The sequence below is a fragment of the Meles meles genome, chromosome 11, assembly GCF_922984935.1.
Source record: "Meles meles chromosome 11, mMelMel3.1 paternal haplotype, whole genome shotgun sequence".
Taxonomy (NCBI): Eukaryota; Metazoa; Chordata; class Mammalia; order Carnivora; family Mustelidae; genus Meles; species Meles meles.
The window spans coordinates 11,361,664-11,383,853 of record NC_060076.1 but is presented as its reverse complement, the minus strand read 5'-3'; the positions used below and the strand labels follow the sequence as shown (position 1 = coordinate 11,383,853).

General features: G+C 40.5%; 1 protein-coding gene across 1 annotated transcript in view; it reads right to left on the bottom strand.

The window, feature by feature from the left end:
* The window catches only part of LOC123953228 (spermatid perinuclear RNA binding protein), a 147,314-nt gene extending 125,754 nt beyond the window's left edge, over positions 1-21,560 (bottom strand). Inside the window, exon 1 of the mRNA XM_046023286.1 lies at positions 21,521-21,560. The gene's annotated coding sequence lies outside the window, so the exon portion shown is untranslated. The remainder of the gene's footprint in view (positions 1-21,520) is intronic.
* Between the last annotated feature and the right edge of the window lie 630 nt (positions 21,561-22,190).

The following is a 22,190-nucleotide window of genomic DNA, read 5'->3' as shown; positions in this document are numbered from 1 at the left end:
CGATGAGTTTAAGTCAGAAGTTGAATACTAGCTTCATTTTTATCTGTGAAATTTCTCTAACTATAAAAATGGAACTAATTAATCTGGCTTTCTAAAATCTTTCAAACCAGAAGTTTACCATATTCCTTAGGATTTAACCTAAAATCAAAAGTAAGGATATAAAATAATCTCACAACTTTCAAAAATTTAATTACCTCCACATAAACCATGAGAACAAGGTAGAGAACAGGAAGCATTTCAAACGAAGTGCTTTCCTACCTGGATGTGAAGCAGCAGCAGTGGCAACATCAATAAAAACTGGTTTTAAAACTAAATGTCATGCAGGAACACTAAACACACCCAAACAAACCCACATACCACATAATTCAACATATCTGGACAGCCATGGCTAAGAAATAGAATAGCAGGATACAGCAAAGATTTGGCAGACTGATGTCAAGAGATTCATATTTTCTTTGTCTTTAACCATGCCTGTTAACATTACCAAAGTAGTTTTTGGTTTTAGGTTTGTTTGGAGGTTTATTTAGAGGAGGGAAGGTAATTATACTATATAAATTATTAATTCGCAATATTCTCAGCCCAGAAAAATTAAGGAAACATGGACACTATAACATAAGAGAATTCGACAGTTGTTAGTTGCTTAAAACATTAAAGTGATAAGGTCATTTTTAAATATGTGTAATCTTTTTACAAGTTCAGAAGAACCACAAATTATGGTGCTACAAACCACCAGCTATTCAAAAGAAAATTGTAGCTTATAAAATACTGGCTAACTGCCAGTACAAATGAATTTTTTTTCTCACACAAGCTTTGTAAGCCACAATACTCTTTCAAAAGTGACTATGACCGTATTATTCAATCAGAGAGTAATGTATTAGACAGTAAAGGTAAGTCAATTCTTGGTCTAAAACAAGCTATAGAAGCCCACAAACTGTTCTTCACCAATATAATACAATGTCACCTTGGAAAAAAAGAGATCCTGAAATTTTTAATTTATTTCTATTTTACCATGATTTCATCAAGCAATTAAGTAATCAAATGACTAACTCATTAAAAAAAAAAACCCTCTGGAATCCAAACACAAACCAAATACATGTAAAAAGGGAGAATAACCACCATCCAACTCCCCTCAGCCATACATGCACACACACAGAGACACACACAGACACCCACACACATAAATACACACAAACCTGTTCTTTGAGAAGTAGCTAAATCCCCACTATATCCCAAAAATATTTTCTTCAACTTACTGCCCAAATGGAAAAGTAGAAGATAACACCTTGGAGACAGATGAGGATTCAAATCCCAGCTATACAACTTAACTAGTAAGAACCTTGAGCAGCTAACCATTGCCAGCCTCACTTTTCCCATTATAAAATGGAAACACCATATTACTCAACTCATGGTGAAACTTACAAAGATTTAAGGAGGTAATGCATGTAAAGCACCTAGCACAATGCCTGAAACACAATAAAGCATTCCATGCACAGAGACCAGAACAGCTGAATAACTACCACTCAACAAATGAACGTCAGAAATGGACTAAGAAGTTAAATGTTTTATCAAACTTGTACATGAGAGATAAGTCCGAGTTGAACAGACTGTAACAACAGCAACAACAATAATAATAGCTACTACGAGTGCCTTCTAGCACAAGGCACTTTATAAATTTAAAAAAAAAAAATCTTTATAACAAGGGTGCCTGGGTGGCTCAGCTGGTTGGGCATCTGCCTATGGTTCAGGTCATGATCCCAGGGTCCTGGAATTGAGTCCCACATCGGGCCAGGGAGCCTGCTTCTCCCTCTCCCTCTGCCAATCCCTCTGCTTGTGCTGTCTCTCAAATAAATAAAATCTTTAGAAAAAAATCTTTATAACAATCCAATAAGAAAACAACCAAGCACAAGGTATACACAGGTACTTTAGGAAGCATTAAAATATTTCTACAAAGTCTTGAGTGAAGATATTTACACTCTGTATATAAATATATTCGTATATATTTTTCCGTAAAGAAAAAGGATCTGAATATTTTTTATTCTATTTTGAACATATATACATATTTTCTAATATGTGCAAATAACATATTACTCATATGTATGTGTTTTGGACAGATTTTACTTAATCTTATTTTCTTATCTACCAAATAGTGACAGTGTTTTGGTAAGATGTTTGACAGATCTATCCTACACACAACACAGTGAATTAGTCTAAAAAAGAAAGCAAATAAGAATCTATAAAAAATACTAGATGCTGAAAAGAAATTAAAAAAAATACTAGAAACCATACAATCCTACAAAAACAGGACAACAATGTAAAAATAAAAATATAAACTGCAACTTAATTTTGCAAACCTAGATTAATTATTCTATATGAATTTTCCAGTCTAGCCTAACTGACGTAACGACTATCTGAGCAAGCATTGCAATTTTCTTCCATAAAGACAATGGCCTCCTCTCTCCACCTATTTAAAACACACTTTACCGAGCACTGTATGTCACACTTGTTACCAGAGAACACCGTATGAGTTATCTTTTCATGAAATTATGTCTTACCTCTCCAGCTAGACTGTAATCTACTGAAAAGGAATCCTTTTTCATAATGCATACCTTTGGTAGCACCTCAACATAATATCTGGTCTATAAAAAGCACTCAAATGTTCAATGACCAATTCACTACATTTCAAAATTAGGCACATTTTATTTCAAAGAATAAGATGGTTTCTAGGCCTAGGACTTGTACAACAATCCATTCCATTATAATTACCAGATAATCCGTTATTAAAGCTACATACAGGGGCGCCTGGGTGGCTCAGTGGGTTAAAGCTTCTGCCTTCGGCTCAGGTGATGATCTCAGGGTCCTGGGATCGAGCCCCGCATCGGGCTCTCTGCTCAGCGGGGAGCCTGCTTCCTCCTCTCTCTCTGCCTGCCTCTCTGCCTGCTTGTGATCTCTCTCTCTGTCAAATAAATAAATAAAATCTTAAAAAAAAAAAAAAATTTCATCCTTAATTATAAAAAAAAAAAAAAAAAAAAAGCTACATACAGTCTGCAAGCCTGGTCACTAACTTTAGTTAGTTAACCTTTAGTTAATCTAACTCCCTGGTTCTCTAATTGTGATCCAGGGCCTCTAGGGGTATTCAGGATCCCTTCAGGGCGTACAAAGCCAGAAGTATTTTCAAAGCAGTAGCAAGGCATTATGTGCCTTTTTAAGTCCCTCTCATGAATGTACCTTTCTGGAGACTACATAATGTGTGGAGATATATAATGAAATGTGTCACATTTGGAAGCTCAACATAATTCAGTGAACCAACACCGTCCAAATGACCAACACATGATATTATGAAATCATGCAGGGATAAAAGATTCACTTTCAAAATGCAACAGACTACTGGATTTTAATTTAACAGAATATGAAAGTGCACTGATCTAGCTTCAGATTCCTTCAAGAAACTGTCATTTGACAAGTTCTGGTATAGTATCAAACAATATCCACAATTACCTGAAAAGGCTATTAAAATACTCCTCCCCTTTTCCAATTTTAAATCTTGTGAAGCCTAATTTTCCTCTTTATATACTTCAACCAGAACAACATAACACAACGGGCTAAATGCAGCAACAGCTATCAGAACCCAGGTGTCTTCTATTAAGCTACACATTAATGAGATTTGCAAAAATGTAAAGCAGTGCCACTCATCTCACTAAATTTTTTTGTTGTCGAGAAGTTCTTTTACATTAAAAACCTATCATTTGTAGAAAGCGGGTAAAATGGGTAGATACTGGTAAATGGATACAAAGTTGTACTTATTTAGGATAAGTAAGTCTAGACATCTAATGTAAAGCATGATAGCTACAGTTAATAATACTGTTTTGGATACTGGAAATTTGATCAGAGTAGATTTTAGGTGCTCTCACCGCCCCCCACCCCACACACACATAACTATGAGAGAGAGATGTTAATTAGGCTGACTGTTGTAACCATTCTCTAGGTATGTTTATCAAAACATTATGTTGTACCTCCAAAATATATACAATTTTTTTTAAAGTAGATCACCAAACAACATCTACTGTATGAAAGAGAGAATTTATAATCATATAAAAATAGTTATGGAAGAATACATGCTAAACTTTTGACTGCAGGGGTGGAATGAGTATATGACAGGAATGAAATAATTTCATTTTTTGATTTTATATTATTTAACTGTACATGTACTACTTTTGCAATTTGAAACAAAAAATAAAACTAAGGTCTTAAAATATGTATTTATACACATATTTGTACATAATTTATATTAACATACAATGGTTACTATTTTAAATGAATACATATGTAAATGTAAATTTTATCTGATATAATTTCTAATAGCCCAAATATCAACAGCTATAACACATAAACAAAGGATCTTTGGAGTCCTCAATAATCTCTGAAGAGTGTAGAGTACTACTGAGTTTAAAACTACGGAGTTAGGCTGGCCTAACTAAATGTACACTGATTTGGGTGTTCCTCACACTAGCTCCATTTCATTTGAGAAATGCAAAGATTTCCCAGAAAAGAACTATGTCAACACTGTACAACTTGGAGCAGTATTCTCTAAGCTCTTGATGCATGTTTTGCACTTGTTTTGCAATAAGCAGTCCTCCTACAATGAGCAACTACTTAGATTTTCAGTGAAAGGATTTGGCAAAAACATGAACCATTCTCATTGATTCCCATTTCATAAAGAAAAATCACTTAGCCATATAACCTGTTTTAAGTAATCAAGAAAAACAGTACAACATAACAGACAGCATTTATTGAGGCCATAACATATGCCAGGCACTACACTTTACTTCTATTATCTCAAATCCTCACAACCCTGCAAACAACATACAACAGAGCAGCAAAGAGACTCAGATGTACTTGTCAAAGGTCACACAGTTAATAAATGGTGGAACAGGGACTCAGAACCAGGACTGTGCGACTCCAAAGTCCAGTGCTCTCTCCACTCTACCAGGTTAGCTTCATAACTCCGATTGGAAATTAGTCCTGTCGCTTATTCAGCGTCCTTGAGCAAGTCACAACTTTCTCTCAGCCAGTTTTCTCATCTACAAGAGGGTTAGTCTAGCTGATCTCCAAAGTCCCCTCCACAGCTAATATTCTTGGATTATGATTCATCACAACTTCAACCCTAAAGTCTTAGAGTAAAAGGTCCTCTGTATCCTTTCTGAACAGAGTAAGGGAAGCGATACAAATAATGGGGAAGTAATGAGCAAAATTTATAGATCAGGATATGGCTCTTCATCCTTTAATATTAATAATTATCATAAAATATACTATAAACACTAAGTGGGCACTCTGTACTCCTTTCATTCCAGGCAACCAGAGCTTCCTTCTTTGACAAAAGTTTGGGCATTCTGCCAGCAGACATCTCTGAAGGTGGTTAAGAACCTGTTAGCATGCAACACAGGAACACCTAACTGAAGGATTGCTATGGGAAGCAAATGCCTCATCATTAACCTCTATAGGAAGCACCATCTATTCTTTGAGGCAAATTATACAATAATCAATGGAGATATTTGCCAAGCATTTCTGAGAAAAGAAGGGCAAGCTACAGGAACTAGTGAAAACTGACACACGGCACTTCAACACACACACAAAGAAACAAAAAATCCAAGAAGAAATGTATTGATTGCAGGACAGTGTACATTAGGAGATGAGGTTTTACCCTACTTGCATACATTAATATTTGTCTAGCCTACCAAAATTTAAGACTTCTTCCTACAACAGCTACAAACTGAACACAATTTAGTATGTGCCGAACACTGTGCTAAGCCCCTGTGAGATATTGCCCTCTAATCCTATTTGACACAATTGTGAGATACTATATTCATTTTAAAAGGTGAAATAAGGTCTTACAGATAGTAAGTGGCAGAAAAAGGATTTGAAAATAAACCTGACCAACTCCAAGGCCTGTGTTCTCTACAACATATTTTGGCTGGTTCCAGAGTGAATCAAACCTCATCTCTAGGTCAAAACAGAAAAATAATGTGTAATGTTTGAGCCAAGATACAAGGGCATTTTAAAATTTTTAAATAAAGTTTTTAAAAGCTTGAAATCCATTTATGGAAGTACCTACTATTTAGATATTAGCAAAAGTCACAAGGTCACTGCCAAAAATCTATACTTCTTTGGATAACTATCAATACACTTAAACTCAGGGCATCTAAGGTGGCTGCTGTTGCTATAGCTTACATTCCTGCTATGCTCACATAACCTAAAAAGATCTCTTTGTCTAAGTAGCCAGGAAGCTATCTTTTACTTACATTTCTTTTAGCCTAAACCTAGCATAGTGAACCAAATTACTCCAGAAGAGAAGTCATGTCATTCAAAACACAGTAGAAAATGGCCAGGGGAGCGGGGACTTGACTGGCTCAGTTGGTGGAGCATGTGAGTCTTAACCTCGGGGTTACGGGTTCGAGCCCCTGACTGGGTGTAGAGATTACTTAAAAATTAAAATCTTAAAAAAGAAGGAAAATGACAAGGTTTACCAGGTGACTTACTAGCCACTTTAGAAGAATGACTGAAAACTGGCCTATTAAAGTCCTTTCAAACTTTAAAAAACCTAAAAGGGTTTTCTTCATTGGGGCAAAAGTATAACTACAAAATCCTTCAACACACACAATCTGAGTTATTCCTCAATGAAAGTAAAGTATCTTTTCTAAGATACTTTTTTTTTAAGATTTTATTTATTCATTTGACAGAGATCACAAGTAGGCAGAGAGGCAGGCAGAGAGAGAGGGGGAAGCAGGCTCTGCGCTGAGCAGAGAGCCCAAAGTGGGGCTTGATCCCAGGACTCCCGAGATCATGACCTGAGCCAAAGGCAGAGGCTTAACCCACTGAGCCACCCAGGTGCCCTCTAAGATACTTTTTTAAAGTATCTTAAAATGGGAAATCAATGGAGTTCCAATACTGTTAAGACTAATCGTTAATTACTCAGCAAATCAACTTATGATTTTAAAATAATGAGCAGGGAAAGAAAGAATTTCTAAAAACAAAATCTCAGAAGCTACACTTTCTTCTAATTGCTTATAATGGGCATTAAAGAGTTCCAAAGGTTATTTCATATTTTGCTTCTCTCATATGGAATATAGATCACAAGGGGTCAGGAGAAGTGGCAATACTGCAAACTAGCAAACTCAACCTCCTTCCCTTACACACTATCCTGCTAAAACAGTACCAGGTCCCCCATACAAGATGATCCCTTCCATTTGTCACTTTTGCCCATCTACTCCCAAATTTAGTAAAGAGAACACCCAATTCTTGGAACCAAATAGACATGGATTTGAATACCAGGTCCACATCTTACCAATTAAGTGATTCTGAACTTACTCAACAAGCCTCCATTTTCCTTTTTTTTTTTTTTTTTTTTTTTAAGATTTTATTTGAGAGAGAGCGCACACAAGCAGGCAGAGGGGTAGAAGGAGAAGCAAGATCTCCACTGAGCTGGGAGCCCAACATGAGACTCGATCCCAGAACCCTGAGATCATGACCCAAGCTGAAGGCAGACGTTCAGCCCACAGAGCCACCCAGGTGCCCCAAGCCCCAGTCTTCTTATCTGAACTAGAGCAACCACTTTAAAAGGCTAGTGTGAAGATTAGCGATAACATGCATAATGTATACCTACTATTAGTATTGTTAATCATTACGTGTCTGACACTTTCTTTTTTAATGTTGTCATTGTAAGTGTAATGCATCCACTACTAATCAACGTAAAGGGATTCACTTTAATTCTCCCTGGCAAACCAGAGACAGGTAGCAAAGCGCTAAGAGTAACCACTAATACAAAACCTGCTACTGTCAACCTTGTCAGAGTAAAGACTTTTAATTGTTTGAAGAGTTTTAATTGCTTAAAAAATCTTCAAACTGCTTAATGGGTCAAGGGGTTTCACTTTGGAGTGATGGAAATGTTTTGGAACTAGAGAGGGTCGTGGTTGCCAGACAATGTGAATGTACTAAATACCACAGAACTGTTTAGTTTAAAATGGTTAATTTAAAAAAAAATTAATTTTCAGAGGGAATGAGGAAAAAAGTAGCATAATTATTCCTACTGAACATCATTAGATGCCAGCAATGTGACCAGTTAAATGGAGTTTATTTGAGGTTTTCTGGTCCACATTTCCAAAGCAGCCTGGAGCCCAAGCCTGGAGGTCGAGAAATCCACCTCACATCCCAACTATGCCACTAGCAATGTGTGTGATTCTGGCCAAGTCCCTTAACCAATTAGGATATATCCTGAATTCTTCATCTGTCAAAGAACAAAGTGGGGCTAAAGGAACCTAAAAGGTTTCTCAAAGATGCTATACTTTATATTCTTGGCAAACCAATTATGTGAAATAAAATTATCCAGATTAAAAAAAAAAAGTCTGGGGCGCCTGGGTGGCTCAGTGGATTAAGCCGCTGCCTTCAGCTCAGGTCATGGTCTCAGGGTCCTGGGATCGAGCCCCGCATCGGGCTCTCTGCTCCGCAGGGAGCCTGCTTCCCTTCCTCTCTCTCTGCCTGCCTCTCTGCCTACTTGTGATCTCTCTGTCAAATGAATAAATAAAAATCTTTAAAAAAAAAAAAAAGTTTAACTACAATATATGCTAAATCTGACCAACTAAAAGCCACCACATATCCACTGAACTTAAAATGTGTTATCCTATATAAGAAAATCTTCTCAATTTCAGGGTGATTGGGTCCTACTGACTCCTATTTACTGGTAAACAAAAACCGAATCTATAATGACAGTGCCAAAATCATATTCACGGACATTATGATCTAAGGACAAAGGAAAAGACTTAATTCAGACACAACTAATGCAGTAAGCTCAAGGTCACCATTATAAGCCAAGTTGGTGAACTACAAGTTTTTAACTAATAAACTCAAGGATGTCTTTTTATCCAACTATTAAAAATGCATTAAGTATAAAAATATAAGTATAATGCATCATTAGATAGCCTATAAATAAAATTACATATATTAATCAACATTATTTTGCAAATATGTCTTTTTTCCTATAAATGACCTTCGGATTAAAAACTCCTCCTGCTATACAGCTCTGAAAAGGTTATAAATCTAAAGGAATCTTATTCTGTTCTTGAATATGCCTGGAAGAGAAGCTAAATCCTCTCCTATCTTCTGGTATTTTGTTAAGTGTAGGTTGTTAAAGACATGTTTTGGCAACTAATACCTTAACTACCATTAATTAGGGTGGAAGGGTTGTCTTCCTCCAATGTGCTTCTAAATCCTTAGGGGAAGGAGAGGGGGTTTGGCATGAGCCTTCAAACCTGCTAACTCAACAGGATCTCAACATAGTGACGGAAGTGACTAGTTGGAAACTCTGATCTGTTGTTTTCTTTTTTTAATATTTTGTTTATTTGAGAGAGCAGAGGAAGAGAGAGCACATGGGTGGGGGAAGCAGGAGAGGGAGAAGCAGGCTCCCCTGTGAGCAGGGAGCAAGATGTAGGGCTGGATCCGAGTACCCTGGGATCATGATCTGAGCCAAAAGCAGATACTCACTAACTGAGCCACGCAGGTGCCCCTCATCTGTTGTTTCCAAAAGGGTGGAATAGACAGAGTTAGATATCCATAGCCCATGAAGCAGTAAAGAATAGCTCAAAGGATGACATCTAAGTTGTAACAAACTGCTGAGAACACATAAAATGTTTTACAATCTAGAGCAACTTATCTAACAAACTTTAGTGAAGCAAGTGGAGACACTTACAAATCGAAAGAAAAGTCTGGAGGCCTTATCAGAAGGTTTCCAAATCAATTATCTAGATTCAGACCTCAATAACAGATTCAGCAATCAAGTCTCTTTCTGGCAGTTAGTATCAAAATGAAAGCATAAAGCCACAGATGCACATCCTTTCGAAACATTCCTAATTTTCTTTTTATCAAAACAATCATCACCTGAATGTCACCACCACACTTGCAAACTCAGTACCAAAACTAAACTAAACTTGCCTCCCGACGTCCCTGTTGGATTCCCTACTTCTCTTCAAGGCACCTAGCCTGCCCAGTCAACCTGGCTTGAAACCTGTAGACTTGTCACTCGGCCCTCACATCCAGTTTCAAGGCATCCCTTCCACTCCTGTTTCCACTACTTTCATTGCTTTTTTTCTTCAAACAGGTACAATAGCATCTTAATCAGTGTATGCATTTCAGCCTCTCTTTTCACATAAAGTTACCAAATTCATCAACATAGCCTAATAATACCATCCCTCCATTGTTGCTCAAAAACCTTTCACTGAAGCCTCACTGTCAACAGAGTAAAAACTGAGTTCCTCACCTTTGCATTCCAGGCCTTCCATCATCAGTGGCTCCAACATTCTTACCATTTCCTTTGATATTCTCTCACCTTTACTGAACCACATATTCTTTCTCAAAGAAATCTTGAGCATTCTGATTTTGCTAATGCAATTTCCTCCATATGCAATTCTCTTCCCTATTTTCTCATTACCTAATCCTACTCATTTTCCATGGCTCTGTACAGATGTACATATCACATTCTCTCTGAAGTCTCTCCCTTATCCCTCTTAGCTAGAAATAATATCTTGCTCTTCTGAACTCTCGGACCATTTTATCTAAGGTCTTACCTTAAAAAAAAAAAAAAAAAAAAAAAAAACACAAAGACACACACGTACATACATATATATACACACATATATACTTGTACATACACACACACACATCATCTATCTCAATAGAATGTAAGCTCTTGAAGGTCAGGGTCTATGTATACTTTATCCTTGTATCTCCCCATCCAACTATATATACACACATATATACTTGTACATACACACACACACATCATCTATCTCAATAGAATGTAAGCTCTTGAAGGTCAGGGTCTATGTATACTTTATCCTTGTATCTCCCCAACCAACATTTGCATAATATTCAAAATTATGATGAATTAATAAAACCAACAGCAGTCTTTGAAAGGATACTCATTAAGAAGAAAAAAACATCATAAAGACCTCAAGGTACAGAGTATTCCATAGAAAAAACTGAAATTTCAACTATAGCACCTTTACCAAGTAACAGACTGTAACTAATAAAGAAAAATTCATTCAACAAATAGTCAACAAACTTAGTCCCAGGTACTGTTCTAGGTGCTTAGAATCTGCAAAATACAAAACCAGTATTAATCCTTACCTTTATGGAGCTTAGCCTCTAGTAAAGGTAAAGGGCAATACACAAAATAAGCAAAATATAAGCTAAATGGTTTAAATGGTAATGAGAAAAAGAAGGTGGAAAAGGGTCTACGGCCATACCACCCTGAACGCGCCCGATCTCGTCTGATCTCGGAAGCTAAGCAGGGTCGGGCCTGGTTAGTACTTGGATGGGAGAAGGTGGAAAAGGCTGGGAAGGGCCAGAAATGGAGGAGCTGCCATTTTAACGGGGTAGAAAGGGAAGGCCTCACCAGAAAAGACCTAAAAAAAGATGGAGCAACCATATATCTGAATAACAGCATTCTAGGCAGGGCAAACAGCAAGTGCAAAGGACCTGAGACAGAAATATATGCCTGTCACATTAAAGAAATAGTAAGGAGGACACTTTTTGTGTCCAAAAAGTAGGAGATTAAGTCAGAGAGGAAAGAAAAAGATATCTGATCACAAAAGACCTTGACAGGATGTAGCTTTTTATTCTGAGCAAGACAGTGTTCTGACCAGAAAGAGACCAGAATATGAAGGGGCCAAGAGCAAAAAAGGGCTACTGCAATAATTCAAAAGAACTGATGTAAACTTAAATCAGTAGAGATGATGAAAAATGGTCAGAGTCTCAATGTATTTTGAAGGCAGAATTGGCAAGATTTCCTGATGGGTCAGATGTAGTGTGTGAGAGAGCGCCAAAGACAACTCTTTTGGCCTGAGCAACTAAAAAGATGGAGGAAGTTGCTATTAACTAAAACATGGAGGGGCACCTGGGTGGCTCAATGGGTTAAGCCTCTACCTTCAGCTCAGGTGATGATCTCAGGGTCCTGGGATCGAGCCCCTGCTGAGCAGAGAGCCTGTTTCCCCCTCCCTCTCAGCCTGCCTCTCTGCCTACTTGTGATCTGTCAAATAAATGAATAAAATCTTTTTTAAAAAGATAAAAACAAAACAAAAACCCATGGAATACCACAAGAGGGGCAGATGAAAGAGGGGGCAGGGTAATGATCAGGAGTTTGGTTTGGGGCAAGTTTAGTTTGAGATGCCAATAAAATATGTAAGTGGAGATGTCAATATAGGCAGTAGGACAAACAAGTCTGGAGTTTCAGAGATAAGAATTTGAGAATCATCGGGGCACCTGGGTGGCTCAGTGGGTTAAAGCCTCTGCCTTCAGCTCAGGTCATGATCTCAGGGTCCTGGGATCGAGCCCCGCATCGGGCTCTCTGCTCTGCGGGGAGCCTGCTTCCTCCTCTCTCTGCCTGCCTCTCTGCCCACTTGTGATCTCTGTCAAATATACAAATAAAATCTTTTAAAAATTAAAAAAAAAAAAAAGAATCTGAGAATCATCAGCATATACACAGTAATAAAGCCAGGAGATTGGATGAGATCACTGGGGGAATGAGAATGAAGAGCAGAGATCCCAGGTGGTCCAATATTAAGAGGTAGTAGTTATGAAGAACCAACAAAGGAGAAGCCAAGGAGACAGGAGGAAAACCAACAGAATATGGTATCCCAGAAACCAGAGCATAAAGTATTTCAAGGAAGCCACTGCACCAAATGCTGCTAACAGGTTAAGTAAGAATTAAAATTGGTGATTTCAACAAGAGCAGTTTCAGTAATTAAGTTAAAAGTCTCTTATTGTAGGTTCAGGAGTGAACAGGAGAACTGAAGATGAGTAGAAACAACTTTTTCAACAAGTTGAGAAACTGGGTTGCATCTACAAGAAACAGCGTGGTCAAGAAAGCATTGTTTAAAAAAAAGAACAGATGAAATAACAGCATGTGTATGCTGACTAGAATGAGCCACTAGACAGGAGAATAAGGATTTTGAAGAAGAGAGGGGGAGAACAGACATGATTTCAACTGAGACAGAATTTCACTAAAAGAGTCAAATGGCCCAATGAAGAGAAATTTCACTAGCTTAGTGGACAGTCATTTCAGGGCACTGTTATTCTTTGTGATACTGAAGAAGGAAGGAGGGCAGCCCATAATCCTAATTTACATGCCATAGGAAGCTCAGGAGAGAAGCTGGGCTATTTACTGAAAACATTCATGTTAGGCCTTTTATATGTTATTTCATTTAAGCTCAAAATAACTTCATGAGGTATTATCTTTATGCTACAGATAAGGAACCAGAAGCTCAGAGACAGCAAGTAATTTGATTAACACACAAAGCTGGTGAGTGGTAGAGCTATGTTCCAAATCCAGCTCCTCCTGAGCATTATTAGATAAGGAATTATAGCTAATTTAGACGGTTAAAAGTTTTGTGGTTATATCTTTTTTTAGGTTCCCACCTGTTAGAAATACTGAAGTATTTATGGATGAAAGTAAATGATGTCTAAGATTTACTGTAAATATTTCAACAAAAATAACAGAAAGTAATTGTGAGGGGTAGATGAAACAAAAGCAGCAAAATGCTGGTAACTGCTGAAGCTAGTTGACAGGTACGTGAAAGTTCATTGTACTGTTCTCTTTCATGTACATTTGAACATGCCATGATAAAAAAAATTAAAATCCAGGTCCTTCTGAGTCAAATTTTTCTCATTACTTCAAAGTATGCCCTTAATTTCTCCTCAATCCTCCCTTCAAAAAAAATGTTACATGTTTCACAACTTACAAACAGCTTTCTTCTTTAATCCTCACCATAACTGTAATTTAGGGGTTTTATTCCAATTTTATACATGAGGAGAGAGATCTACAACTAGGAAATAACAGGATCAGACCTCAAGGCCAAGTCTTCTGGTGTCAACAACATTCTACAACCCAGTACAGCAGTCAAGGTTGCACATAGGATCATCTCTAGGAATAACCTAAAAGGGGAATACACCCAAGGGCTAGCCCTCTTCTGCAGCTTCATTACTACTGCATGATCCTGGGCCCCAAATTTCCTACAAAGGCCACGCATTACTGCAGGCAGTCTTTGAAAAGACTTGTACTCAAAGGCTTGACTAAAAGATGCAGATTTCAAATTTGCCCAGCCACCAACCTTCCTGCCCAAATTTGGGAACCAACAGGAACCTCTGAAAGGATGTTCTGAAAGTCTGCCTATCTCTGCTCTAGAGTCAACTCCATGCCTCCATTTCTCTAAATGTAATGCTCTCCTGTACACCTACATTATACTCCCAGAGGGATCAAAGTCCAGGTATGCAAACCCTGAGCTCTAGAAATAAAGAATACTACTAAACAATAATACTGACCAAAAGCCAGTTTTGAAGATTTTATTTTTAAGTAATCTCTACACCCAACATGGGGCTGGAACTTAACAACCCTGATATCAAGAGTCCCCTGCTCTATCCACTAAGCCCCTCAAAAGCCAATTTTGTATAATTCCACAACATTTACCACAAAGCTGGCATTTCAAAGAGCATCACAGTTAATATTTATCTTTAAGATACTTTTTAAAAGCCTCATCACTAATATGTTTAATATCTGTTCTTCCATACTAACCTTGACATTAAAAGCTTATGTACAGGGGCACCTGGGTGGTTCAGTTGGTTAAGTGACTGCCTTCGGCTCAGGTCATGATCCTGGAGTCCCAGGATTGATCCTGCATCGGGCTCCCTCCTCAGCAGGGAAACTGCTTCTCCCTCTGACCCTCTCCTCTCTCATGTTCTCTCTCATAAATAAAATCTTAAAAAAAAAAAAAAAAAAAAGCTTATTTACTTCATTAGGTAAAAACATAGGTTGTCTAAGTTGTACAAAAGCCTATGATTAGATGCAATGTTTAAGGAGTTTTAGATTTACTTGGAATTATAACTATCATAAGAATAAACTGCCTCTATCTTAACTGTTAGAAACAAACCATCTCTTTACCAGGTCACTACCTAGGTAACCAAAATTATACATTCCATTTGCACATTAAGGGCCAATCTATCTAGGGAAGGATCTATTCTTTACTCAAAACAGTGTTATAGAGCCCTACTAAGAAATCTTAGGTCTCGAGGCGCCTGGGTTGCTCAGTGGGTTAAGGCCTCTGCCTTGGGCTCAGGCCATGATCTGACCTGTGGGATCGAGCCCCACGTCAGGCTCTCTGCTCACCCAGAGGCCTGCTTCCCTTCCTCTCTCTCTGCCTGCCTCTCTACCTTCTTGTGATCTCTGTCTGTCAAATAAATAAATACATAAAATCTTAAAAAAAAAAAAATCTTAGGTCCAGCACAAAACGTGCCTTTGAGCCTAAGTCAATGCATGTTAGCTGAATTAAACTAGAATAGGTAAGTGTAATTAAAAAAAAAAATCTAAAAAAAAAAAAAAAAAAAAAAAAATCTAAACAGAGTCTTTAAGGACAATTACTATTTGCTTTATGTCAATAGTATGAATATGGTTAAATTCATACTTGATTTATGTCTATAGTATTAACATGGTTAAATTCAATTTATAAACAAATTGCTGATCTGCCTAATAGAATATTGTGAAAAGTACTGGTACCTGGAAAACTGCAAAGAGCAGGAAATTTTGCAGGTGCAGTAAGAAACTACATCTTATCCATGACCCAGAAACGCCTCAGAATTTATTACACAACCTGCTGCAGAACTCACTCTTCAAATGGAAATGAACCATGAAGTCACACAATGCAAGGCTGTGATTTTATTGATATAATCAACTATACCTTTGGAGTTGACTTACAATTAACTCAAGAAAGCAGATGTTCGACACAGTGTTAGTTATCTCAGAAGTTAAGAGAATTTTAATATCAAATAACTAAAATTTAGGATGGCATTCATTCACTCAGCAACACATATATATGGAATGTCTTTTGTGAGGCAGATACCCATACTTCTCAAAAAGGATGTACTTCAAGGACCCTTAAAATAAGAAATACATTAAATTGGGCATGAAAGTGACAAATCAGGTCATGTGGTTACCTCACTATTCAGTGCAAGACCTAAAAGTTACAGACTTGCAGATCTTTCAGGCTTAAACCATTTAAATATTTATATTACCACTAATCTGGCCTCATCACTTTATTCTTTTCTGTTTCAAATGACATATAAATTTAACTTACATTTCTCAATAAAGTTTTCTAAAATTAGACTAGATGAAGCCTCTCATAATTACCTGTCAGAAACAGTTTTTCTACAGCTGAACAAATTTTTTAAAACAACCAATTTTCCAATAAGATCTATACAAAACAAATGTAAACAAAAAGAGCAATAAGATGGGTAATGGAGGTCCAAACATGTTATATAAGAGAGTATAAACTATTAAGAATAGATCAGCAGGGCACCTGGCCGGCTCAGCTGGTAGAACGAGTGGCTCTTGATCTCGGGGTTGTGGGTTCGAGCCCCACATTGGGTATGGAGATTACTTAAAAATCAAATCTTTAGTGGTGCCTAGGTGGCTCAGTGGGTTAGGCCTCTGCCTTCGGCTCAGATCATGATCTCAGGATCCTGGGATCGAGCCCCACATTGGGATCTCTGCTCAGAGGAGAGCCTGCTCCCCACCCACCCTGCCTGCTTCTCTGCTTGTGATATCTCTCTCTGTCAAATAGATAAATAAAATCTTTAAAAAAAAAATCTCTAAAGGGGTGCCTGAGTGGCTCAGTCAGTTGGACATCCAACTCTTTCAGCTCAGGTCATGATCTCAGGGTTCTGAGATCAACATGTCAGGTTTCCCACTCAGTGGGGAATCTTCTGTTTGACATTCTCTCTCCCTTTCTTTCTGCCCCACCCCTCCACTTGCTAGCTTTCTCTCCCCTGCCAAAATAAATAAATAAATCTTTAAAATAAAATAAAATCTTTAAAAAAAAAAAAAAAGATCAGCTAGCACAAAAGACTACTATCAGGGCTGGGTATTACCAAGTTCAAGCAAATTAATGCCCAAAAAGCAACTTACTATTTACATTTTTGCAGTATCAATCATAACCAGCATACAGAGGCTTTCTACAACTAATAAACATTTTAAAAGCATTTCAACATCATTCTTCCTCAAATAGAGCATAACCTGTCAACAGGCTTGGAAATGTCAAAAGGATGGGTATTTGAGAACTAAAATTTTAAAAAGGAAAAAATATTCAATAATCTAAAGGAGGAGGTTTAATGCCACTAGAAGAAGGATAGCTCTATTCTTCTGTTCAAGTCACTTAGAATTAGTTGATTTTCTGAAAAATACACAAGAAAATGTATTGTATTTATTATTCCTGATTTAGGAAGTGAATTCACTGAGAGAAGTGCTCATCTCTGGAAATTTATGCTTAGAAGTAATCTCAGGCTACAGCCACAATGCAGAATATTTCTCACAATCTTCTGCTCATACTCAAGAATTCAAATCAGCACCAACACTCAACTACAGAAATGAGCCAGAAAAGATTAAGCAGACAATAGAGCAAAGAATGAAGAAACTTCAATTTGTAGACACCTCTGACATTCAGAGAAGTTTCATTTCTATCCAAGTTTCCCACTATAAATTAACTCACCTAATGCCAAATTCCGAAGCACCAATTATTATTTGACCAAGATACAGAGGAAAAAGGAGCTATCTCCATATTTACATAGTTCTAATCTTCCTGAAAGACTTATACTTGTTTTATATAAACCATCTCAATTCTCATGGGAAGTAGACAGAGTCAGGTTTCTGGAGGAGAAACAAGCACAAAGGGATTAAGTATCTTGTCCAGCAAGTCACCAGTGAAAATAAAACCAGACCCAATTATTTAGTCTACAAAGTCTAAATAACCTGCTTTCTTTGGTTCATAAACTTAGGACAATATTTCAAGTGCCTACCAACTATCGAAAACCATAGAATTTCACAGAACAATACATATAACCAGAACATTGCCAGAATTGAGTATTCTGAGCAAGAAAATACTGCTTGCCCCAAATCAATAAAATGAACTAACACGACGGACTTAAAAAATTCAAGGAGGAAACAACAGCCATATCGGAGAGAATTTTCAAAGGTTATTCTATTCATTTTATATCCTACTGCTCAAATTCTCTGCCAGGGAGCCAAAGGGGCCAAACATGCCCTTATAATCATATCCTACACATATATCAAATCTCAAAATACTGCAAAGAATTTCAATGAAAGACATGTTATGCTTTAAAAACCTTTCCCTCCAAAAATAAAATCTTACAGCGATGCCTTCAGAACACTATTTTGTTGCCTTCATGATGCACTTTAAATTTGATTTTAAAAATTAGCTTCCAGTTTACTTTTTAAATATTTATGTTTACGATTCAGATTATTTAAAATGTGTTGTTCTGCTCAGCCTTCATTATGTTTAGGCAAGATTCTCACTTCCACCCAAACTTATTATTTGAACCTACAACGGCCACATTAAGATACTTCCTAAATTGACAAAAGGAGAAAACTAATCAAACCAGAAAGCTTCCCAAGGTATCAAAGTATACCTTTTATTTGAAACCACACAGGTACTACATAACACACTACATGAAGCCCACAAAGTGATAATTGAAGTTATTTCTGCAATATGAAATAATTTTTTTGCAAAATCTGACAAGACTGAATTGTCGACAGTCAAAGGGAAATCGTTTCCCAAGATTGTAGAAAACCCTGCTTACTACGGCAGTCTCAAAGCAGTTTCCTTAATCCTTCCAAATCCCAAAGAATCTAACACAAGCCACAGAACACTGAATGAGAACCGCACTGAAATATCTGTGCTCAAACCCCTGAAGGTTATTTCCTATGTGCCTGGCAAGCTGATTGGCCGTATGTCCTCACAACCCCAAAAGTCTTCCTCAATAAAGCTAACGCTACACTCCCTAACTCAAATCAAAATACCAGAAAATCCAAAAGCCTCCAACCAAATTATTACTTGCACTATTTGGGAGAAAAAGCCAACAACCCAGGATCAGTTACTTGCACCCTGAAAGAGAGTTCAAGAATCGCAGATCTCCATTCCTGCCACTTTTAGGAGCTGGATGTACATTACCTCTGTCTGCCTATAGCATGGGACTCAGATATTACATCACTCAAAGCCTGAAAACTGCCCCATTACCCAGAAAGCACCAGGGTAGCTGAGACACTGCACCAAGGTATTCCTTCCTCTCTGATACACAGCCCTCGAATGGCAGGGACACCGGCCCGGCTCTCTTGCACTATCTTCAAAAAGGCATCTGCCCTGCACCTGCTGCAATCCTATTTCTATTCACTTGTGGTGCACTCCGCACAACCCTGTATGGCTCTTCTATTAGCTTGTCAGTGCAATGCACTAGGACAATATTCTACCACATACCTCCTCCAGCTTGGGAGTGTGTACTACTCAGCTCTACCCTATCCCTTCCCCATTCATAGGGTTCTGGAACTAAAATCCGGCTTCTTGATTTTTCTGATCCTAGAGGCATGAACTTTCAAATATATACAGAGTTTAATGTCCTCCATTTTTCATTAGTATCATTCCAGGATCCACATACACACACCACACACACTCTTCAGTTCTTCTATGTCCAGAATATAATCCCCTCTTCAGTTTGGTTTTGGCTTTTGTTTTTTCAACTTCTGCACTCTGCCTTTTATTTCCAGTGACCTGAAACTTTTGAACCCCTTAATCTCTCAGGACTCAAAGTTTTCCTATCTCTCCCCACTCTTCAGCACCCTGCTCCTTCCATTCTCTGTTAAACAACCTGTTTTCCTAACTCTCTCCAGCCTGAATAGTCATTTCCTGCCCCTAAACCTGGACAACCTGCTTCCTCCCCCATCACCCCAATCCAATACACAACCTATCCCTTTCTAGTCACACACCTCCCTACCTTGCCTTTCTCTTACCCCGTTATATACTATGCATTATTCTACGTCCGCTACCCAAAAATATCCTGTCTTCCCCCATTCTTCCCTCTCTTCCTTGCCTATCCCCTACCAGACAAAATCTAGCACCCCCAAACTATGCGTCCATCCCTCTACATACTGTATGTACCCTAGACCTGACCTGCATCCCTCCCCTTCCAAACCATCCCCTGCTACCGCCCTCTACTGATTTCCCTTCACACACGTACCACCCCCACTTCTTCTCCCTAACTCCCCCCTCCACACTTCCTGCCCCCAAAACATTTCCTTCCATCTATTTTCATACCTCAGCTGCCACTCCAAGAATATTTTCCTCACCCCTTACACCTTTGGTCCTCTACCTCACACATACTCCACTCCACCTGTCCCCTGCAATATCTCCCCAACCTCAAAGTTTCCTCATTTCACTCACGTCTGCTATCCGCTGAATACACTGCACACCTCCTGTCCATCCCCATCACCCTGCTCCACTGTCCTCACTTCTCTCCAACTCTGGCCCTGCACCAATCACCTTCCTCCTCCAATCACCTTCCTCCTCCCCTCCCCCCCAATACAGCTCTCCCCTGAGCACCACTCGCCAGTGAGACACCTGTCTTCTCCCCCCCGCCGCACATGTCCGCCCTTTGCGTGTCCCACCTATCCAGTCTCAATACTATTCCTGCTTCCTTCTTGTCTTCCCTATACACCTCCTGGCCAGACACAAACCTCATACCCTTCACAGGTCTCCTGAAACCTCTGGGCCTACCCTCACACACACCTCCTCCCTGCAAGCCTCCATTTCCCTCACCATCACTCCAGAGGCCCCTAGACACCTCCGTCCCTCTCTCCCCATCACACTTCCCCCTACCTGCACACCTGCCTCCACATTTCCCTTCACATTTGTCCGGTGGCCTTCCTTGAATCTGCCCCCACGCCTTGCCCCGACCGGGACATCCGCTTCTTCCACTCATCCCTCGAGTCCCTAATTTCCTCCTTCCATTCCCATCACGCTAGCCTCTACCCTTCCCAAAGCCTCCTTCACACCCTCCTGAACCCCCAAAGGCTGCCTCCACCCGCCTGAATGCCCTCCCCATCCCTCTCGCACTCGCCCTGGCCCCATTGGGCGCCCGAACCTGCCCGAAGGCCCTCCCGCTCCGTTGGGCCGGATCCCTCCACCCTTCATTCTCCCCCAAGTCTGCCCACACCCTCCGCCAGCCCCCTCAAGCCTCGCTCACAGCCCCTGCCCCCAATGTCCTCCAACACCTGCCCAGAGCCCCTCGCCTTCCATCCTACCGAGACCCCCGGTGCCGGGTCCCCCCCAACACTGCCCACGCCCTCCCCTCACTCGGGGCCGGGACCCCGTCCCCCACGAAGGTGAGGAAGGCTGCCCGCTGCCCTTGCCCGAAACGGCCGGGGCACCGCAGCGGCGGCCACAATGCCAGAGCCACGGGGGCCGGGATTGCTCCCTGCTCTCCGCCCGGGCCGCCGCGGCCGCCGCCGCCGCTGCTAAGGACGCACAACAAACAATGCGGGGCCCGGGCCGGCTCCGCCAACCGCCTCAACCGCCGCCTAAACCGCCGCCCGCCCGGGACGGCCGGCCGCGCAGGCGCCTACCCCACCGCCGCAGCCTACCCGCGCCGCCGCGCTCTGCCCGCGCCCGGTCCCCGCTCCCGCTCCGCCGCCGCCGCCACCTCGTCCGTCCGCGTCTCCGGCTCTTCAGCCCAGCGGCGGCGGCTGCGGCGGCTGCTGCCCTGGTGGCGCTCGCGGCTCCGGTCTCCGCTTCGGCGGCGGCGGCGGCGGCGAGCACGTGACACCGCCCAGCGCGCCCATTGGCCGATCTGGGGGGAGGGCCCGCGGCTGCTGGGGAACGGAAAGCCCGCCCCCTCGCTCGCCGCGCTCCCCCTCCACGCGCACTCTGCCGTACCTGAGAGCGCCGGCCAGCGCCCGCCGCCGCCGTGCCGCGCCGCCGCCTGCGCCAACTGCGCACCTGGGAGCGCGCAGGGACCACACGCTGGTGGAGGCCGCGTGCACCTGCGAGCGGACGCTTACGTAAGCTGCGTCCCCGCCTTTCTCCAGGCGCCAGGCCCCCGCCTGCTGCAGCACCTGAGCCCCGCTGCGCTAGCAGCGTAACTACTGCGGAGCGGGGACGAGCTGCGCAGAGAAGCAAGCGAAATGCACGGAAACTTCGTAACTTCCGAATCTGGGAGCGGCTCCCGGATGCCACTCAGAGCCTGCCTCTCCCGGCCCGTGCGCCAGTGGCGAGTGCGCCCCCAACCCCAGAGGCTAAGCAGCGGAGTAGGCT